This window comes from Carassius carassius, chromosome 9 (assembly GCF_963082965.1).
Source record: "Carassius carassius chromosome 9, fCarCar2.1, whole genome shotgun sequence".
Lineage (NCBI taxonomy): Eukaryota > Metazoa > Chordata > Actinopteri > Cypriniformes > Cyprinidae > Carassius > Carassius carassius.
In genome coordinates this window covers 19,684,175-19,704,901 of record NC_081763.1, presented here as the reverse complement: position 1 = coordinate 19,704,901, position 20,727 = coordinate 19,684,175, and the positions used below count along the sequence as shown (strand labels likewise).

At 37.8% G+C, this 20,727-nt stretch overlaps 1 protein-coding gene across 4 annotated transcripts in view; it reads left to right on the top strand.

The window, feature by feature from the left end:
• LOC132149222 (retinoic acid receptor alpha-B) overlaps positions 1–20,727 on the top strand; it is a 113,806-nt gene that overhangs the window by 18,215 nt on the left and 74,864 nt on the right. For 3 of the 4 annotated variants that reach the window (XM_059558253.1, XM_059558254.1, XM_059558255.1), the window contains exon 2: positions 13,896–13,966. The gene's annotated coding sequence lies outside the window, so the exon portion shown is untranslated. Of the gene's footprint in view, positions 1–13,895; positions 13,967–14,032; positions 14,051–20,727 lie in introns of those variants that run through there. The other variant, XM_059558256.1, reaches the window with a different exon arrangement.

The window sequence follows — 20,727 nt, the reverse complement described above, 5'->3', positions numbered from 1 at the left end:
ACAATGGAAATCTATGGGGAAATATATCCTATTTAAACAAAAATGCACAGCTCATTGTTTGTAAAAGCACTTTTGACTTTTCTGGGTTATTTTGCATGTATTGTTTGTATTTTATTAATTTTTTTAAAAAGTTTTTTTTATTCCATTATTTTTTTTTTCTTTGTCTTCATTTAAATAATCTGTTGGCAGCCATAAGCATCAAATGCATGTTAAACGGATTTCTGGCTTTGTACGGTCATGACAGGAGTAGGAAAAATACGATGTCATTTTGCACAGATAAAGTTAATTTCATATTAATGCATGTAATGTTTGTTGTTGTTTTTTGATGCAGTGCCTTGTATGGAGTATAACAGAGTTCCATTATGTGTTTCTCTAAAACATAAATCCATTTGCAAAAACTGAGAAACACGTCGAAACTATTTTCTGTGGTCAACAATAGCATGTTACAGATTTTTAGAACAGTTCTGCACTTATTAAACCAGGAAAATGTCAGTTGTAATGCAAAACAGTTTTGCAATTTTAAGCACGTCCATATTCAAAATGTAAACAATGGTCAGGGATGAACCTTCTCATTTGGAAATTAATCTAGATGAAGAATGCAGCCTGAAGTAGTCACTTAAATTCAGGAAGACCAGTCTTTATAGACTGACCGTTAGTTTCCAGACATGGTAAAAAAAAAGACTCAAAGGAACAAAGTTCCTCTGTGAGTGGAGTTGAGGTTGGACAGGGTCCTCACATGAGGTTTGCTGATACCAGACACACAGGATATCCTGTGGAGCTGGCTCTGGAATAGGAAGTGCCGCCACGCCACTGGCACCAGTGTAGGAAGCAGCTCTGAGGAGACGCCTGGGATATTGGCAACCATTTTCGAAGTGTTAAGTGCGCCGATGACTTCTGTTTTAACAGAGACTTCCCCTTTTTGGTGACAGTGAGTCGCCTTTCCTCTGGATGATCCTTTCGTCAGTAAGACTTTTATCGCCATCTGCTCCTTAGTTATCCTGGCCTCCTGCTTTGACCCCTCTCTCTGGACATCTGTAGTTAGCAATGAACCAATATTATTATTCTGGTTGATAATTATTTTCATGCTATAACCGATAACTGATAAAGGGGCAATTAAAAGGATATATCATATAAAATTATATATCATATACTAATAATTAAAAGATAAAACCATATATATATTCCTTCTTTAATATTACTCACAGCATACTGTTAACAAAGAGAAGTGTGTGTGTGTGTGTGTGTGTGTGTGTGTGTATTATTGGTCGACCAATATTGTTTTTTTTGACAGCTGATGTAGATATCTTGGAAGGCAGGGGGGCCGATATAAAGCAGATATAATTTCTTTTTTTTTTATTTTTTTTATTATCTCATCCAATGCCTCTTTTGCTAGTTCCAAAATGTCATTTTAAAGCTGGGAATGGAGGCTTGAGCCATTGATTGATTTCTAATGCAGTTATTAATGAAGTTATTAGAAAGAGAGCGAGAGAGACAGAGACACACAGAGAAAGAAAGTGTGATCGAGAGAGCTTGTGTGAATTAGGCTAACGTTCCTCTGTGCATCCCTCAACAGTGTTCTGCAGCAGCGTCTCTAAACAGCGCTGTTATTACCTCGCTAGTGAGAAATGTCATGTGTAGCCTTTAAGGTGCTACACTATATATAGGATAACTGATAAAATCATCAAGGCAGTGCTGTCAACACCTTTTTGTGCAAACTGCATGACCGTTATTACTGTTAACTATGTGAAGTGATATGAAACTGAAATGCGGTCAAGAGAGCTGCCTACAACTTTGTTTGCCATGCGTTTCCCTGAAAAATAATTACACACCTCAGAACATATATATGTGTGTGTATATATATATATATATAAAACAATGAATGGGGAAAAGTACAATACACAGAATAAGAAATCCAGGCTTTTAATAAGAGCCAGTCACTAATTGGTAATAAGTGCTTGTACAAGTCCATTGGCTATATCAAGATGTGGGTTTTTTATATATATATAAAAAAACAACAACAACCACTGTGTACGTCAGATTTTGCTGCTGGTTTGAAGTATGTTATTTAAATGGGAGTTTTGTAAGTGTTTTTTTTATTTTTTATTTGAGTCTTTCTCAATTCAAATAGTAGTTAATATTTCATGCCTGAAATAGCTGTCCGGACACGTTGCAAAAATGGTTGCAGAGTGAACTGACTTCATGAAAAGCACTGTTACTCAACAGTGTTCTGCATTACATCCACAAACTATAGGCTCGAAGGAGGACCGCAAGGGCTTAGGGTGGCATTTGGGACAGGACCCATGTCTTTATATGCTCATAATCTCCCAAATTACTCTGGGACACGCATAAAACATAAGTGGGAACACATGAATCAGTTGGTAAGTCCAGCAAATTGCTAGGTACAGTACAATTTAAAGATAAAACCAAATATTGGCAGAGATGGATCTGGATCAAATTAGACTAGTAATTAGCATTATATTCTCAGATAATTAATGATAATCTTTACTTATAGACTCAATGCACATTGGTCCCCTAAAACTGATGCTAATTATTACGAACAAAGTGAATTCCCGTAAAGTTACAGTACAAGGGCTTCCTCCTTTTGCAGAAAGCGCTCTCACCGCAGCATGGAAAATCCTTCACTCTTCCCTTTAGTTTGGGAAGAGGGCCCTAATTTGGCTGCTTACCTTGGCATACCGACTCTAAGGAAGTAAGTTCGGCTTGGAGTGTGTGGTCTTCAAAAGCACCTGTGTGTGTGTTCAGGCGTTTGTGTGTGTTTGCCTAAGGGATTGAAGATGTAGATGTCATTGTTGTCTTTTTGTGCAAGCACTGCATTGTCTTCGCTCGTCAGTATTGTTGGCTGAGTTTAGCATGTGTTTGACTGCATGTCTGTGATTTGTGAGTGTATAACTGAATGATTTAAGAGGGTGTGCTAGAAAGAGGGAGTGAGTGAGTGCAGGGTGGAGGAGAGCGGAGTATGTGTGGTCTGGATTGGCTTATGAGTCTCATTCTAGTAAAATAAACACTCTAGTCTGCTAGCCCAAGAGATTATGCTACAATTTTGATAGCCACAAAAAAATAAAAACCCCAGCTGGAAGGTCTGCATCATTTCCTCGACCTCATTCTGGCATGGTATCATAAGTGTACGTCAGTGTGAGTGTGTAGCGATTTATTTACTTTTTCTGTGTTGTTGAGAACAGAATCTCATAGGTCTACTTAATGATAATGAAAAGTGTCAATATGTTATATAGAAAAAGTGAACAAAGAACCTACTCTTAAGCTGTCAGTCCCTTCAGTTCAGTGCTGAAACTCGCAAGTTATTTATATAACAACATCATATTTACATTGTACAGCTTGTTGGTAGTGATGGGAGCATTGCAAGTGCAGAACCCAGCCAGTGAGTTTGCATTTTATATGACATAGAGTGCTGCTGGAATGAGTACTAAAACCTGAGGTACAGCAGTTTTGAACTTCTGGTTCCATTGTCCCAAAGTCATTGGGTTTTTTCGAATGTGTTTTTGGTTAAATGCCAGAAATAAGATTTGTGGTTAATACAAGCTTTTATTTATTATTTTTTCAAGCTTATACTATACTTGAAAAATGCAGTTGTGGCTATACTGGGCTACAGAGGTTGTGGGGGACTTTAAACGTCATCACACTGAACAGGAAAACTCATCTACTCGCTAGTACACTTTTACAGCCTTGTTATCCCTGCAGCACTCGATTGAGCTGATTTCTTCTGCTGCTGTTAAATGCCTCTGTTTGGCCATTACATTCACAGGCTCAACTTGAATGTCTGTGATTGTCTACAATGCTCAACATAGCAAAAATACATTTCAGAAACCCTTGACACAATAGGAGTAAAACAGAACTGCTGTAATCGATACGGTTCACGATTAGTTAACCGCGGCAGTTGTGATCATAATCGCAATTTCTTTCCAGATGAATTGTGCAGCTCTAGATTATTGTGATATTTGCTGCCCAATGTATTCAATAAAAAGCTATATGAGAGTTGATTTGCCAGTGCATCTTATTAATGTGTTTGTGTATTGTGTGTGAGATGATAAAATGGGCTTCTTTTTTGCAGATTTTGTGTTGTTGTAAGTCCATCAATTCTTACCCAGTAATTCAGTTTGACACGTCTGCTCCGTGCCTGCCAAATACCTGTATTCCCTACCCTTCTTCTCCATGTTTTAATGTGTGATTGAAGACAGATGTGGCTCAACATCTGTACAGCCCTGGCAGTACCGCTGTGTTTCTACAGCTGATAAATCGGTGAATCTGCTAGTGCTGAATGTTCCCAGTGTAGTGCCAGATACTGTTGTCAGAAGTCACCCATGGTTATTTGAGAATAGAAATTAGTTTCTGCACAGGATCCTGTTGGGATGATCAAAGGGATCTCCTCCGTCCACATTTAAACACTTTTTAATGATCAACACAATGTTAGCACAGCTATACAATGACCTCTATTCACAGTTTATTGGGTCAGGTCCATCTGAAGCTGTCCTCTGTTCGTTGGTTCAGATTGTGCAAGATCACGCACATACTTCAGAATCCCAGTGGAAACACTTAGACAATCAGGGAAACTGACCCAACCCCCCCCCCCTTTTGTTCTTTTTGTACCCTGTGGAAATGTCTATTATGAATTTGAACACAATAAGCATAAAGATTAAACAAATATTAGAAATTATAACACAGGGAAAGTAAAAAATAAACCCAAAAGGGCACAAAAAGTAGAAGTAGTAGAAAAACAAATCATGCTACCATATCAGCAAAAAAAAAATTTAAAGAAGAAACTTGGTGAAAACAAGAAGTGTGCTAGAAGATCGTCTGTCATTACCAGATACAGAGAGGCCCCTAGATAAAACTAAACTTTATTCAAGAGAAACAAATCACCGCGAAATGAACAATCTGTCATCATGTACTTTTTCCTAATTAGTTTTCTGTTAAATCTGTCTGTGGGACACAACAGGAGAATTCGGGAAAAAAATCTTTACACACCAGTTTTTCATACAACAGCAGTGACCTTCAGCTGTCAAGCACAATAAAACCAACTTTAAAAGGGGTCCATATGACTCATGTGCTTTATTCAAATTCTGCTTGATTGCTTTGCGAGAACAGAACGGCATTTAAGTCATTATTTACTCTCAAATCAAATCATTCATGCACATCATTATACAGCTCTCAAAACAAATACAGTGTTTATGGTGCAGGTTATATATTACCACCATCAAATGTAATTCATTCTCGTATGTTTTGGGTCCAAGCGTAATGGTGTGAAATCTGCACCATATTTAATTTGAGCAATGTATAATAATTGCATGAAATTGCATGATTTGAGAATGAAAAATTACTTTCAGTCTTTTCGTCACACAAAGCTATTATAGATCTTCAGAAGACGAATCCGGTACAAATGGACTATTTTAATGGTCTTTTTTCACTATTGTTGTATGGAAAATCTCTTTTTAAATTTACGTTTCAACGACATGGGGGTGAGTATCGAATAACTAGCAATGGAATTATTTTTTAAGTATTTATGAACAGTTTTGCTCCTGGCAACTGGGCAAGATTTAAAATAATACATTCACAATCAAAATGTTGTTTTCAGGCTAAAGTTTTAGTTTCTTAACTGCTTTAAACCACAGGAACCTGTTTTCTTCACGTTGTTATGTGGCATTTATTAGTTAACAAGAGCCATTGGTGTTCCTGTGGTCTCAGAGGTCTTCAAGGCTTCCTTTCAAGACGTTCTTATCAATGAAGACCTGCACTTTAGAATTTAGACTGGATTCTGACTGAGTACTTACAAACAAATGAACAATGCTTCTGTCAACACCCCCAGCAGGCACAGACTGATCTATAATCTAGGAAATCTGGTTCCCTGGGCAGGGCAAGAGTCTCCAGGATTTAATCCCGCTGTAATCCTTACCTTCATGCAACGATAGCGCAAGTCTGAGAAAGGGATGGTTTTCCTAGAGGGGGATGGAAAGGAGGGGGAATGACTGACGAAGGCCTCTCTATTTATGCTCATTGGCCCGGAGGGGGAAAGTTTCAGTTTTTCATGGCACAGCTCGCTGCCCCACTTTCCAGAGTAAAAAAAAAAATACAGCTCTGTCTAAAACGATGAGATTAGTCACGCCTCACTCTGAATTGCTCAGGTTTTCTACACACTAACGGAGCTCCTAAAATGAAACACAATCTGGCTGTGATTAGCTCTTGCAAAGGAAAGGTTTATGTGCTCTGATGTGTCATTGATCCTCCACAGAGCCAATAGCACTATTCAGACAGGATTAGATTTCAAAACGATGTTTGAGGCGGTGATTTCATGTACTGATTCAGACGGGATTGGAATCACTGTAGTTTTTACTAAGATGGGAGTGTCTATTCCCTGGAACTGGACATTATGGATGGTCATGTGATCTGGATGCATTTGTCATGAAGCCAGCTGAAATAAACAAGACTTCTTCATATTGTGTGATATAACTGGAACATTATGTTTTTATGGGAAGAAATTAATTAACGCAAGACACTTCTACTGTAGTAGCTGTTCTGAGCAGTCTGTATGTTTCCATCCAAGCTGTGAAATTAATGTATGTAAAAAAAAAAAAAAATAGATCACAGTATCGAATAAAGCCTATTTAGTAAAGCTTTTAATATGTAGTTATTATTGCATTGTTATTATTATTAAAACAGAAATGTTTTAATAATAAACATTTCTGGAAAAACTGTTATTTGTATTTGGTCAAATGACAATCTGAGATAAAGTAAATGTTTATTTTTATGCATATTTATGCACAAGTCCACTAACTTAGAATATCCCAGAACTAGCAGAAAATGGTTGGAAACCTGGCTCTTTATTGGACTTTCTTTATTATTTTTATAATTTCTTTTGTGTCGCATAGGATGACGCAAAACAAGAACTATGAAATTTAATTTTACCTGTAAAGTTAGCAAAAAGTCCGTAATGAAGGAGCATCAAGCAGCTATAACTAAAATCTTTGGAGAAGCCTAATGTATTTAGCGAAGAAAAAAAAAACACCACAAACAACAGACAATCTTCTCTGATTCCTCAGGGTTTTTTTTAATGTTTATGAGTTAATACTGTTGGTTGGTAGGTAAATGATAAAAGGAATCAGTAGGTTATATACATCAAAATGTTTGCAGAGGTTTTTTGAGGAAATCCAATTGCCATGATTTTGTCAAGTAAGACATGTTCCTGGATCAACATCTTTTGATGATCCTGGATCAACATTATTACCCAAAAACCCATAAACCTAACCCTACCCATCATTTATTCCTAAAATCAGTGGGAAATGATAGCTGATTAACAAGACGCACCTAACCCTGATTGTAAGCTTAAAGCAGATATTTCCTGTGAAGTTATATCTCAATTCCGATTGGTTGATTGGGATGTTGATCCAGGAACATGTTGTACTTTGTGAAATCACGCTCACCGTACATCTGTATTACACCGATTTCCCTGACCTCCTCCGGGGAAACTAGTCCTGTCCAAACAGAGCTAATCAGTCCAACATTTATTTTCTTTGCATAAACACAAACATTTGTAATTATGTTATGATAAATGGAAAAAAAAGAGTGATAAATGATTTGAATAAATTATTTGATATATGGATTCAAGTTCAGCTGCAGCACCTGGCTGTTTACCATTTTTTCTGAGATGTGTTTCCTCACCACTTGAGACACACAGAACAGAAAGTATAGCCAGGGAAATGCAGTCTAGTACTCAGGCGTACACACAGTACCACACTGCCTCAGAGCGCAGTCTACAGAGGCTATTTCTGGGTAGAGAATCGATTTGCATGTAGTGGAGTCTGGCTAGCTGGTCGATAGCAGCCTATTAAAGAGATGTACCTGCTCAGGCTGCAGTGCCACTATGTGCGGTCGCTGGCTTGAGCCACACTATCTTCTGCTATGTAGAAGAGTGTGATTTGTGCTTCGTATTAGTAGGAATTCAATATGGCTACTTACACAATTGTCAATTTATTATAAACCACTGAGGCACTTTACTGATGTGTAGGGACCGACTTTCACACAAGTAAACAAAATGGCTGAATTTAGAGTGTCTTATTAGAATACCTTCTATTTAGAGTAGAGTATCTTAGTTGTAGTTTGTTCTGTTTGGAGTGTACAAACTCTGTTCGACTGTCACGTCATAGTGCTATGAAGGTGGATTGTTTAAGGTTGAGGTGTGGCCATAAGTAAAGTCAAGTTTTTGATGGAACGCAAAAGGTGTGTTGACCTAAGCTGCGTAGACACCACCCAAATGGAGAACGAAGTATGTGCACTACCATTCAAATGTTTGGAATCCGTACATGCATGAAATTGATCAAAAGTGACAGTAAAGGAATGTAAAGGAATCAAATGTTTGTATTAAAATAGGAAACTGTTATTTAAAATTTCTAAATAATCCACAAATTTTACTGCTTAACTGTATATTTGATTAAATGACTGCAGCCTGAGTGAGCATAAGAGACTTCTTTTAAAAATATTTACAAAAATCGTACTGATCACAAACATTTGAACAATATACAATGGAAGTTGTTTTGTTAAAATACTTTCTATCCCAGCTTAATATGCAGAGACAAGCAACTTAATACGCACAGACAACCAGAGGTTAACCGTTTGCAGCCTCATCCTAATGTGGTTCCAAAACCTCTATGATTTGTTTCTTGTGCAGAACACAAAAGAAGATATTTTAAGATTGATAAGTTCCAAACAGCTTTGGACCCAATTGACTTCCACTGTATGGACAATCACAGAAACATTCTTAAAAGTATCTTCATCTGTGTTCCAAGGAAACAACGTTGTACAGGTTTTTGGAACAACTTTATGGTGAATAAATGATAACAGAATATTCATTTTTGGATGTACTGTCCCTTTAAAGCTTTGCTTAGAATATAGATTTTTTTTTCCATATGGATACATTGGACAGACAAACAAATTTTCATCTTATCAGCATTCAGAGCACCTACAATAAGCTTCCCAATTTCAATCCAGATATTTACATTCCCCCTTCCCTCATGCATTGTGCTGTGAAACACTTTCAGAGACCTTCTGATGTCCTGACATGTTCTCTCATTATGTATGACTGTATTGTATTGGTCAGCACCACTCCCTCCCCTCTTCACTGAAACACTTTGCCTGACCTTTAAAAGCAACTATTCGATCTTACGCCTCATTTCCAAATCCACCTACCTTCCTAATATGGTACATTTTACCACTGATCTTTGGAGTAAGGGTTCAGACAAACGTCTGACACAAGCCTATCCTGCACCAGCCCCTGAATCCATTGGGGAAACATGTGGCACACACTTCAGCAAGTACGGCTGTGTCTCAGACTCCAGGGACTCAAGGACAGTTTTGTTTTTATCACTCTATTCCCATCAATCCTTAGCACCCAAGGACAGAGTCTTCTGAGTGCAGGGGCTTCCCTCCAGGGATCGCCTGTTCCCGTGATTCATCCCCTCTCTCCTCTCATCTCGGCTAAAGCCAGAACTGTGTTGCATTTAGTCACCCGCTTTGTCCCTGTTGGCCCGGGTGCTGTTACTCATGGCTTATTTTAGGCTACAGTTCTGGCTGCCACAGGAGGTGTGGCTTGGCCTTTACACACAGATGACACAAGCAGTGCTCCCTGTCTTTAGACTTTAGTCTGTCAGCTAGCATGGAGACTTGGAGAAGCATGGCGAATTTGGGTGTCTGGATTGTCTTTCGTGCCCTCTGTCTGTTTAGGTGGCAGATTTATGACTAAAATTGTAATTTTATAATTGTTAAAATACTTTGTAAAACTGCAAGTCAGCCATTTGTCAGCAAAATGAACAGAGTAAACACTCTGGTGCTTTCAGATCATTGTTCCGGTTTTTTTTTTTTTTCGTTTTTTTTTTTTTGAGCATTCCAACCAGCCCGCATAGCAACACTGACTCAGCCAATGGCATGAGTTTGGGGCGGGGCTATCTGTTCAACTGACCAGTGACAGATGACATGATTTTTCAGGAAACCTCTTTGTAAACAATCATTAATTTTGCAGTTCTTTTCAGTTATGTTAGTTCATTTCAAAGGTTAATTACTTTAGTTTTGTCCCAGTTTTTGCAAAAAAAATTTTTAGCACTTTAAAATGGTTTGATTGAGCTGCTTGATTTATCAGCTTGAGACTGAACCAATGTCATAGTTTAGGGCGGGCTGCCTGATTGTTGCTGGGCAAAAAAAGAGAAAATGTCGCACATACAATAATTCTTGACAATAAACAATAACTAAAAAGAACTGCAAAATTAATGATTGTTTACAAACAGGTTTCCTGAACAATGGTGTCGTCTGTCACTGGTCAGTCAAACAGATAGCTCCGCCCCAAACTCATGCCATTGGCTGAATCAGTGTTGCTATGCGGGCTGGTTGGAATGCTCAAACAAACAGAACAATGATCTGAAAGCACCACAGTGTTTACACTGTTCAGGGGGATGTTGCTGACAAATGGCTGATATATATATATAAAATAGTAAATATGTATAATATTAACTTAAAAAGTTTACATTTTTCATTGTTATTAGTATTTTTCAATATATTTATGTAATAAATGGTATTAAACTTATATTGACCTTTAGTAAAATTAAAATTTTGGAGTATTATATTAAAACTCTGTTTTAATGAAATACAGAAACTTTAAAAACTTTGAGCTTAAAGGTAAATTGTATCAGTATTGCATTGTTCCACTGTGACACCTTTTCAAGATTTAACTTTGTACATACTTTTCCTCACAGATTCCATTCACTGCGCTTCATTGGCCGTCAAATTGTTTGCCTAATGTGGAATATATTATTTAAACATGACATATGACAGTTTTAGAGATTTTACTCTTTCACTATTCAAATATATTATCTGAGATGTAGCCACCAGTGTGGCTGCTGAGTGAACTGACTTGCTTTTAAAGGGACATTGACAAAATTAGTGTTTGAAAATCTGTTTGGAAACTTTTTTTAGTTCCTTTCATCGGCACTAAAAATGTAGACACATTTTAATGTGGGTGAATTGTCTGGATGAAAGATATCTCTTGACATTTGAGTTTGGTGGCTGTTTTTCCATTATGCTATATAGATTGGTGTTGTTAAGTGAAGGAGCCCATCTGCTCAGGATTTTTAGATTGCTATTTTGGACAGGTGTTGACATAAAGAATATACACAACTGAAAGTCACCCTGTTGAAAGATATACACACTTACTCAAGTGACTTTTGTATTACCAGTCTTGTACATATCTGTTTATATATTTCTTTATTTCTGTGTCCGTCTCTGTCTCTCTTTCTCCACCTCCCTCTGTTCTTTCTTTTCTTATGCATACAGAAATACACTTTTTTCCTCCCCAAGACCTCCCAATGTATCTCATTCAGACCCCCATTGTAGAAGATTGTTTTCAGAGTTCAGCGGGTAGAGGTGCTTCATCTTGTGTCACTAGAGGGTGGTCCTATTTAGATAGACCAGGTTGAGGGGGGATGAGGGTGACCTTTAGCCTTTACAGGGTCATCATCCATTAAGATGTGATGGGTGGAAGTCACTAGTCACCCTGCTATGACAATTTGTCTTCTAGAATATTTTCTTTTTGTCTCTCTAACTGCTCTTTTCAAGCTCAATCTGCCCCCCCCCCCCCCCCCCCAAGAAAAATGGTGATGCCCCTATTTCATTCTTTCAGATTGAAGCCCACATATCTCTGTTGTTTCCCCCTGATCTCTTTTGTTATTTATCTCTCTCTCTCTCTCTCTCTCTCTCTCTCTCTCTCTCTCTCTCTCTCTCCCTCAACAGACAGCTAATAAATTCCAATGTGTCTGGCAACCTTTGGCATATCAGCTTTAAAGAAAGGCAGTTTCTTTCAGTTTGATCAGAATTTGAAAAGACTGGAGTCAGTCAAGGGAACTGTGGTCTCATGACTGCTCTGCGTTCTTGCGTAATTGTTATGTAATGACAGGTGTCATTTCAAACTACATAGATCCATAGCAGTTAATTCATGGAAAGCAGTTTCTGTTCAGCAACACTGTTATCATGTTATCCTAAAAACACGAGTGATGTGATTAAATGACAGCACTGACTAGAAAGCGCATTACCTATGGGTAAAAATAAACCCAATCAACCAAGAGTAACATCTACAGTATACGGTAATGAAACTCACAAGCCTGTCAAGAACATAATGACCTCAAAAGGTAAAGGAAAGAGTGAGTAATTATTATTATAATAAATTTTTATAAGAAAAACAGCCTGTATTTAGGAATATAATGTTTTTTTTTCTCTCTTTTTTTTTTTTTGTATCCTGTAGTCATGCTAATTTTAACCCAGGTGTTATTCCAAAATGTAATGCTATAACACCGAGTGTTGTTAAAGCCTCTTTCTGGCTTGTGCTTGATAGAGATGTCAAAAGCCTGGAAGAGCTCCCATCAACAGGAGACACTTGACTTTTAATATAACAGAAATAGAAGGAATCTGGTGGGTTGGGAACATTGTGTTTCACTGCACTAATGCTGTCACCCTTTTAAAATGTCATGCACTCTCACCATCTGAAGGTCAGGATGGGTGACGGGACCACTGTTGATAGCTAGAGCACTCGGACAGGACAGGTGACCTGCTGACAAAGCTTGGTCATGTTAGTCGGGCTGGGTAGATGGCACATGTGGCCTTAGTGCTGTGTGAAACCACATTACAGTGTCCCTAAGCAAACGGCTCTTGAAGGCGCATCACTGGCACTTTGTTTCAGAGTTTGAGTTGAGAGGGAGTAGACAGGTAACTTTGAACCAAACAGATTCTTCTGATGAGGTCAAATTTGGCAGACAGCTGATATAGGCTGGATTATTTCTGCTATTTCTGTAGCTAAAATACTAGAGCATTTGCAATGCCAAGTTATTGTTGTTAAACCGCATACAGGTTGTCAAATGACAAAATGCAGTAAACTTACACAAATATACAAAAGGAAGTGTGCATCTATATTTTTATTCCAAGTTTGTTGGAGTAAGAGAGCAAGTTTTTGAAGACAATCTTTCTGGTACACACACATTCACATGTGCACTACCTTTCCTTCACTGTCACACTTTTCTTACTAAGCATTCAAACGCAATAGGCGTGAGCACATGATGAGACAGGAAATGTCAGAGTAAGAAAAATCACGCTCTTCCATCTCTTGTCTTACTGCTGTCTCCTCCTCCTATTTATCAGATGTGTGACTGCAGTCCCCCTGATGAGTTTGACCTCTAAAATAAGCTTCAGTAATCCATGAATCAAGACCTTCAAACTGTGTGAAACACATGACTGTTTATTGTCACCTCCTTTATAAATCACAAAGCCGTCACAAGATGACATGCGATTCTTTTAAGTGAGTTCACCTGAATATTCTTTGATAGGAGAAAGAACCTTTGAAGTCCATGAATATTCAGTAATGCAATATATGTTTTACAATAGATCAACACTGAGGATGGTGGGAAAGGGATAGGTAATGTTATGTGTGGCCTTTAATTTGATTTTTTAGTTTTTTCCTAACAATATTCTCATGCCAATAATTGATATTTGTTTATTAAAATTTTCACATTGTTTTTGACAAATTTTGATTTACTACAGTGCAATAAACAAAACTCAGTGATTTCCACCACCGAAATCCAAGCTAAGATCACAACATGTGACAGTTTTGAATAACTTCACACAGATTTTTACTGTAATATGTGACTGATACTGAATAGATCTGTAAGTTTTGATTTTTAAGTTGAAGTAATTCTACTTCCTTTTTCAGTCCAAGCCTCTTCCTTAAAGAATAAATAAAATGAAATATCTATGTCAGTTTCAATTAGTGGGGATGAGTGCTGGAGCAGAGAATATATACTAAACTGCTAAATCCTGTTCTCTTTTTCTCTTTCAAGTGTTTCTCTCTGGTGTGGTGCTGTTCCTCTGACTGTCTGAAGAGATTTAAGACGGAGAAATCCAGCAGCAGGTAACTCTACTCAGTCATTAAGAGCTGTTTTATTTGGCCCCTTCTTAAAGGCTTCAACGGCCAGAGAAATGGAGAATAAATGAGGTAGGCGTCAAAATGGACTCATGTCATATTTTATTTCCATGTAGCTTCTAATCGGATTGTAGCATCTTAAAGAGCGTTTCGAAAGCCAACCAGGATATGAGCTTCATGTGGAGTCTGTTTCCCTCCTCCAAAACCCATCAAAATAAATCCTGTCACTCTTAGTCACACGGCACAGATCTGTTAGCACAGATGCAGAATGCTAAAATGGAAACAAGTCTTTCTGAAAATGAACTAAGATGACTTTGGGCATAGATTTGGGTATGGACGGTTGAGACGTAAATATCGGTTTAAAGACCCATATTTAAAGTGACCACAGATGTATAATACAATTATTGAACATTTATAAAAATGCAGTGTGATTGTGCGCTTTGCTTATGCTTGATGCCCACAAGCTTTTTTTTCTTTTTTTTTCTCGTTGGAAATTATTGGTTCAGGGTTTCTGGAAGTCTTAAAAAGTCTTAATTCGGCCTTTCACAGGCCTAAAAAGGGTTGAAATTTGAGCGAAAAGACTGAAATTTATAAAAAAAAGTCATGGCATTAAATGTTGCATGCACCGCAAAAAAATAAAATAAAATGTAAATACTTCCTCATTATATTTTTGTTTTGTTTTCCAGTGCAAATATCTATAGATCTTAATAGTTTTTTTAAAACATAATCTTACATAATTTTATTCATCTTCTGTCAGTGGGATGAAAGCTTATTTTCCCTTTGAATTAAGTTTTAATTCTGAGTCCATGGGCAGATATTTGTTCTCGTTTTAATGAAAACTCACTTAATTTGATCAATGTCTCATTAAACAAGACTTCTTATTTTATGCCATTTCACTTCTCAAGTAAATGTATCTTCATTTGTAAAGAATCTTTAGACATCTGCACTGGATAACGACAAAAACACAGAGAAAGAATGTCACATTTTGACTCTGTGCATCAAAAGGTACAGTAAAGTCAATATCAGTATGAGAACCTGGACCACAAAACCAGTCTTTAGTATAAAGGGGTATATTTTTAGCAATTGCAGTGTTGTTCTGGTGCCCATTGACTTTCACTGTATAGATAAAAACTGTTCTGACGAAGAAAAAAAAGATGTCATAGATGTTTGAAAAAAAAAACATGAGGATTAATGAATGACAGAATTTGAGTCAACTATATTGCTTTAATTTTGAATGGCACTTTACTATATATTTGTTTCCAAGAAGGATTTATGAATACATCAAATTTTTAGTTAACCCTCCCTCAATACATCTCCAGTGCAAATCACAAGCCATTTAGTTAGTTCTTGATAATAAAAAGGAGCATAATGAGTCCACAATGCCTTGTCAGCTCTTAAAAAAAGGTCGCAAATGATCTGTTGTCTTTTTCGTTCATTAGCATTTAGTTAACATCCTTTATAAGATAAAAACAAGTGGTTTCTCCTCTCAGAGTGGTTCGCCTGCGGATCTGCAGAGCGCATCATCCCAAACACTTCAATGTTATCTTCTCTACTTCCTCCTCGTTCCCACTGGGACTCTCATCCTCGCTTTGAAGTGGCTGCGCTTGAAAAAGACATCTTATGCACGCTGAGAAGAGTAATATAAAAAACGTCGTGAGGGGATTGGTTTTGGCTGCTCGAGTTAGAGGGATTTGTGGGTCAGACTCAAAAACTGTGCACAACAGCAAAAGGATGTAATTGTTGTCGTTGCTCAAAATCAAGCGTGTGCCGTTGTGAGAAAAACTTCTAAGCGAAGCCAGGAGAACCCCGCACTATCCGTGCAGTACGATACCTTGTCTGTCTCTTCTGGCCCACTTGAAATAACGAGACCTCCCTCCTCATTTGGTTGTGAAAGCATCGCTCAGTCTTGCCAGTGTGTGTTCTTTCATGCATACGATCTGGCAAACAAGTGCATCTTTCACCCTATAGCTTGTTTGCATATATAGTAAATGCTTTAATGTGTTCTCTCAGCTCGTTTGCTGCTTGCTTCTTTAAATCAACCTATTTTAGTTGATGTTAAGTGAAGCCAAGGGGTAATGACAGCGCTGGCAGGCACACTTGCTCTTCTTTGCGGCGAGAATCAAAAAGCAGGCTGCAGCTTTCTGCCATTTTCAGTATCTGACACAAGCAATCGTTTTCTATCAGGCACCAGGGATTTCATCTGGAATAATATGATGATGCTACGGGCTGTCATAATGAAGGATTGTATGATGGAGGCTTGTTTTGGCACTTAACAGCTGGCTGACATCTATTTAGGTAGCCTGCTTTTTTATGCATGTTCTGCGATGTGTAGGGATCGTTGAATTTATATGGTTTTGGAACTGAATTCATGGTTAATGAGAGGTGATGTGTTGTGATTGCGGTCGATATTCATTGGAGTCAAAATGCTTGGTCAAGCCTTGATGATACGGAGTTATGCCAGTCTTCATTATGAAAAGCAGGCAAGATATGTTCAGTGTTTGAGAATGTATTTAGTAATATTGTATGGATTAACAGTATTGTTTTTTGTTTACATAAAGGTACCAATGTGTTTTCTGAAATGTTAGTGTGATTCATGTGATCACACATTTGAAAAATTCACAAATTGTCTCATCCTGTGCCAACGATAACACATTCACATAGGAGACATAGGAGAGTTTTATTGTCAAAAAAATAAAATATTAATTGCCCAGTAAGTTTTCATCACCTATTGACTGGGGGGGGGGATCTGTTTACATAATTTAATATCCTCATATCCTCATAATAATATCATATGTTTTAAAGAATTCTATTTCAACCCATTTTTGCATAAGTATTTGACATAAGTGCATCAAATCAAAATAAAAATGAAGGATATTGATGTCATATTCGGCTGTTTGTACTGTTCTCTGTGTATTTTGCTAGTTCAACCATGCATTATTTTGAAAAGAAAAGTAACAGACCAACTGGCAAGTCAAAGCTCAACCGTACCATTATTTAGTGTTTGAAAACATGTTACTTTTGGATTCTGAAGACTTTAGGGCACATGGAATATTTTTTCTCTCTCAATGCATCCGTATTTCTCATCCAGATAACTTTTAAGGTGGGAAAGGGTTAAGAGTTGTAGACTTGTTTTATGGGGAGGCATGCAGTTTGCGCCAAAGCCATCTGAGGGGGTTTGGTTATTGCCGGTAATAGCATCATTAGGGGGAGAAGCGTTCCAAACCATATTAAAGCCTTATAGCTGTATCAGTCATGTGAAATGATATGCCTTTGTTACGCCAGAGTCAACCCACCGTTTCATCTACCTAACCCAGAGATATGGCTTTCATTGCTATTGGGCCCGCTGCTGTGATAGATGATTCAGTTTCATGTGCCAGCGGAGGCATATGTCTCTGCTTTTCACTTGTTTTTAATTAGCTTTCCAATCAGTGGCGGCTGGTCAATAGGGGGCGCTGGGGTGCCGCCCTCCTAGAGTTAGCCAGGGAAGAAGCTCACTTCGACATGTAAAAAATAAGTGAAATACATATTGCGAAATAATCATGAAAATGCTTTATTTACTCATACTATTTCTGTATATATGTAAGCACCTATTAAAAATCAAAAAATCAAAACTCTATTTCGTTTGTTGTGTGTATTCGGGGCGCCGGACAAATGGGTGTCTATCCACCATTTTCTTGCCGTAAAAATGGGCGTGACCATTTGTAAACTCTATGTGTGTGCACTTTGGATGGGTTAAATGCAGAGTATGAATCACTATACTTAACTGTATGTCACGTCACTTCACTTTTTCACTTCTTCATTAGCAGTGTGATTCAGTTTTTTATTTTTTATTTTTATCACTAGCTGCCACTGTTTCCAATGCTAATCAGGATGATTTATTGAGTCCATCCTCACTCATTTTCCCTGGTATCATTTCAAAAACAGATTGATGAAAAGAAGAATGTATACTCATGCACTTCGGTGCGATGATATATAACTCACAGTAAGATCTTTCCTGTTTAATTTTGATATAAGGTGAAACAGTTCAACCCTCCATGCTAAAACTCTGCACGTTGGCTTCGAAACCGGGGCACTTTAGTGTGGTTTCGGCGAAATAGTGTGAGAAGATATTCCTCCGTCTCTCTCTCTCTCTCTCTCTCTCTGGAGTGGAAGGAACTGAAGGGAGGTAAGGTATGCATAAGGGGGAAAGGTTTCCTCTCTCTTCAGTTAGGGTCATGTGAGCCACTTGACGGATAAGCCTTGGTGCGGTGGGCAGAAAGCGCTAGAGGCGCAGTGCTGATTAAAACTCAGACTGCTATCTATCATCTGCTCTCCCCCCTCTGCCCCGGTCTCTTCCACCCTCCTCCAGCGCCGTCTTCCTCGTATTACTCTCTGGTGTGGGCGCCACGTAACAGATGGGTTTCCCAGAATCCAATAACGTTCGGTGGGGTAAAAGCCATTTACATGTGCCCATCACCCTCCTACAGAAGATACCCTTATTCCTTACAGTATGAGTAGACCTCTGTGTCATGCATCTCTCTCTCTCTCTCTTTCTTTTCTATCCTTCTCTCTTTCGCAGACCAGTATCCAAATTTCTCTCAGCTGGTCCTCTTATCTTTTCATGGTGGTTACTATTATACTATACTATTATATTTTAAAATAAAAAGTATTAAATATAAATACAATTATTTTATAGTACACTTAAAAATACAATGCTTCTATTTACATTTAAAAATGTTTTTTAATTTGTATGAATTTGAATCATTTTCAAACCTAAAATCAGCAAGCTTTTATTTTGGTGGGTTGTCGGCAAGTAAGAGCGTAAGTGAAGACAAAAGTGAAGCATGACAGTGAACGAAATGTGCGTGAATGAGTGGTCTGAACTTATTTACACAGTGCATTTTTTTTGTTTTGTGCTCTAATAAAAAGACATATTTAAAAAAACTAATATTTTAAAATTAAAATATTACAAAATATTTATATTCCCAATAAATTCATTTGTATTCAAATTTCTGTTCATCAAAAAATCCTGAAATAAAATGTATCACAATATCCGCAAAAAGCAGCATAGATGTTTTCAGCATTGATAATAATAAGAAATATTTTTTGAGCAGCACATCAGCATTATAGAATGTGACACTGAGGACTGGAGTAATGGAAAAGGCACCTTTGTCATCACAGGAATAAATTACAGTTTATTAAAATATAAAACTGTTGTTTCAAATTGTGATGCAGCCTAATAAATGCATAAATGTCATGTTCAGCTTGCTCTTGTTTGTTCCAATGGCTCATATAATACAGCATTGTAAGCACTTCCTGGGAATTTATCTCGATAGATGGAGACACTTCTCCTCTGCTGGTTTGCAAAATGAGAAAGGTGAACATAATTTTTGTAGTTAGGGCATGAGGTCAAGAATTTGGTTTCTGTCTCATTCTGTGTGCAATAAGAGCTCAGCATGCTTCTTTGTAACCAGTTTTTCTCTCTCTCTCTCTTTCTTGCTCTCATTTTCTGAGTCCTGGTGGCCTGTTTTTGAAGCCCCTCAGTAATAGGATTATGTGTGCCATGGCTGACTTTGTGAGAAAGAAAAAAAGAGAGATGACAACACACAGTGTTCAAGATGGACACAAATGGAAAGACCTTTAAATAAAAAATCACCTAGTAACAAGAGGACACCCTTGGGTTTCTGGGAATTGGTCTAGGTGAGAGATCACAGAAAAATGGGCCCAACAGACAGAAACAATGCGTAAAGACAAAAGTTTACCATAGAAACATACTCATACCCAATGCTCTATATACTATATATATATTGGTCCATATATGTCTTCATTATAGGATATAGATATTTAATTCCTCTGGTAAATATGTACCATAACAATGGGAGCATTGGAATTTGGGACACACTCTTATCTTTGATGGATGCTACTAATCTTACTGGCCACCCACAGATAAAACACACACACCATCCAGCCAGTAACTTTTCTCAAATACTGTGTGTGTGTGTGTTGGTACGTCCCTAATTGGCATCATGGAAGTGTACAAAAATCATGGTAACACATGATCCTTTTTTGGAAGGATATAGGGCTGCTTCTGACATGCAGGCTGCAGATGCATGGAGTGAATAGTGATCATGTGTGTATCTATAGATCAAGCCTTTCTTCCTTTCTAATTGAAACGCTCTATATGCATGACGTATACATGCATTTAGCTCTCTCTCCCTCATAAAGGTGATAGTTCTCATTTAGTGCATAGATTTATTACCTCTGCTCATCTCATACCTATAGTAATGACCTTTGAAACTACCTCCCCTCTCTCGCTCTCCAACACCTCCCTCTGTCCCACTTGTCTCCTTTACCACATGTCTGCAGTCTCAATTCATTTCCCTTCATTTCATTTGGCTGTCTTAATGGACGAGGGGAAGGGGAAATAGAGCCCATTACTGGGCTATGGACTTTCATCATCTCTCTCGTTCTCTGTCTGCCCCACTTCTCCCCCACCTCTCTCTCTCTCTCATGGCTCTCTAATGACTAATGCTAATGAACAGAGACATCTTTAACAAAAAGACATTGAAGCAAAAAACAACCTTCGATTTCAGAGAGGAAATTGTGTTTTACGGTTCTCTCTCTCTTTCTTGGTTTGTGAGTGTGTGTGTGTGTGTGTAAGTGTGTGAATGAGTGTGATAGAACACCTTTAGGATGTATTTCTGTACATACATGTATGCATATCAAAACATGCTGGTTGGTTGTCACTTGGACCATGGATGATGATAATA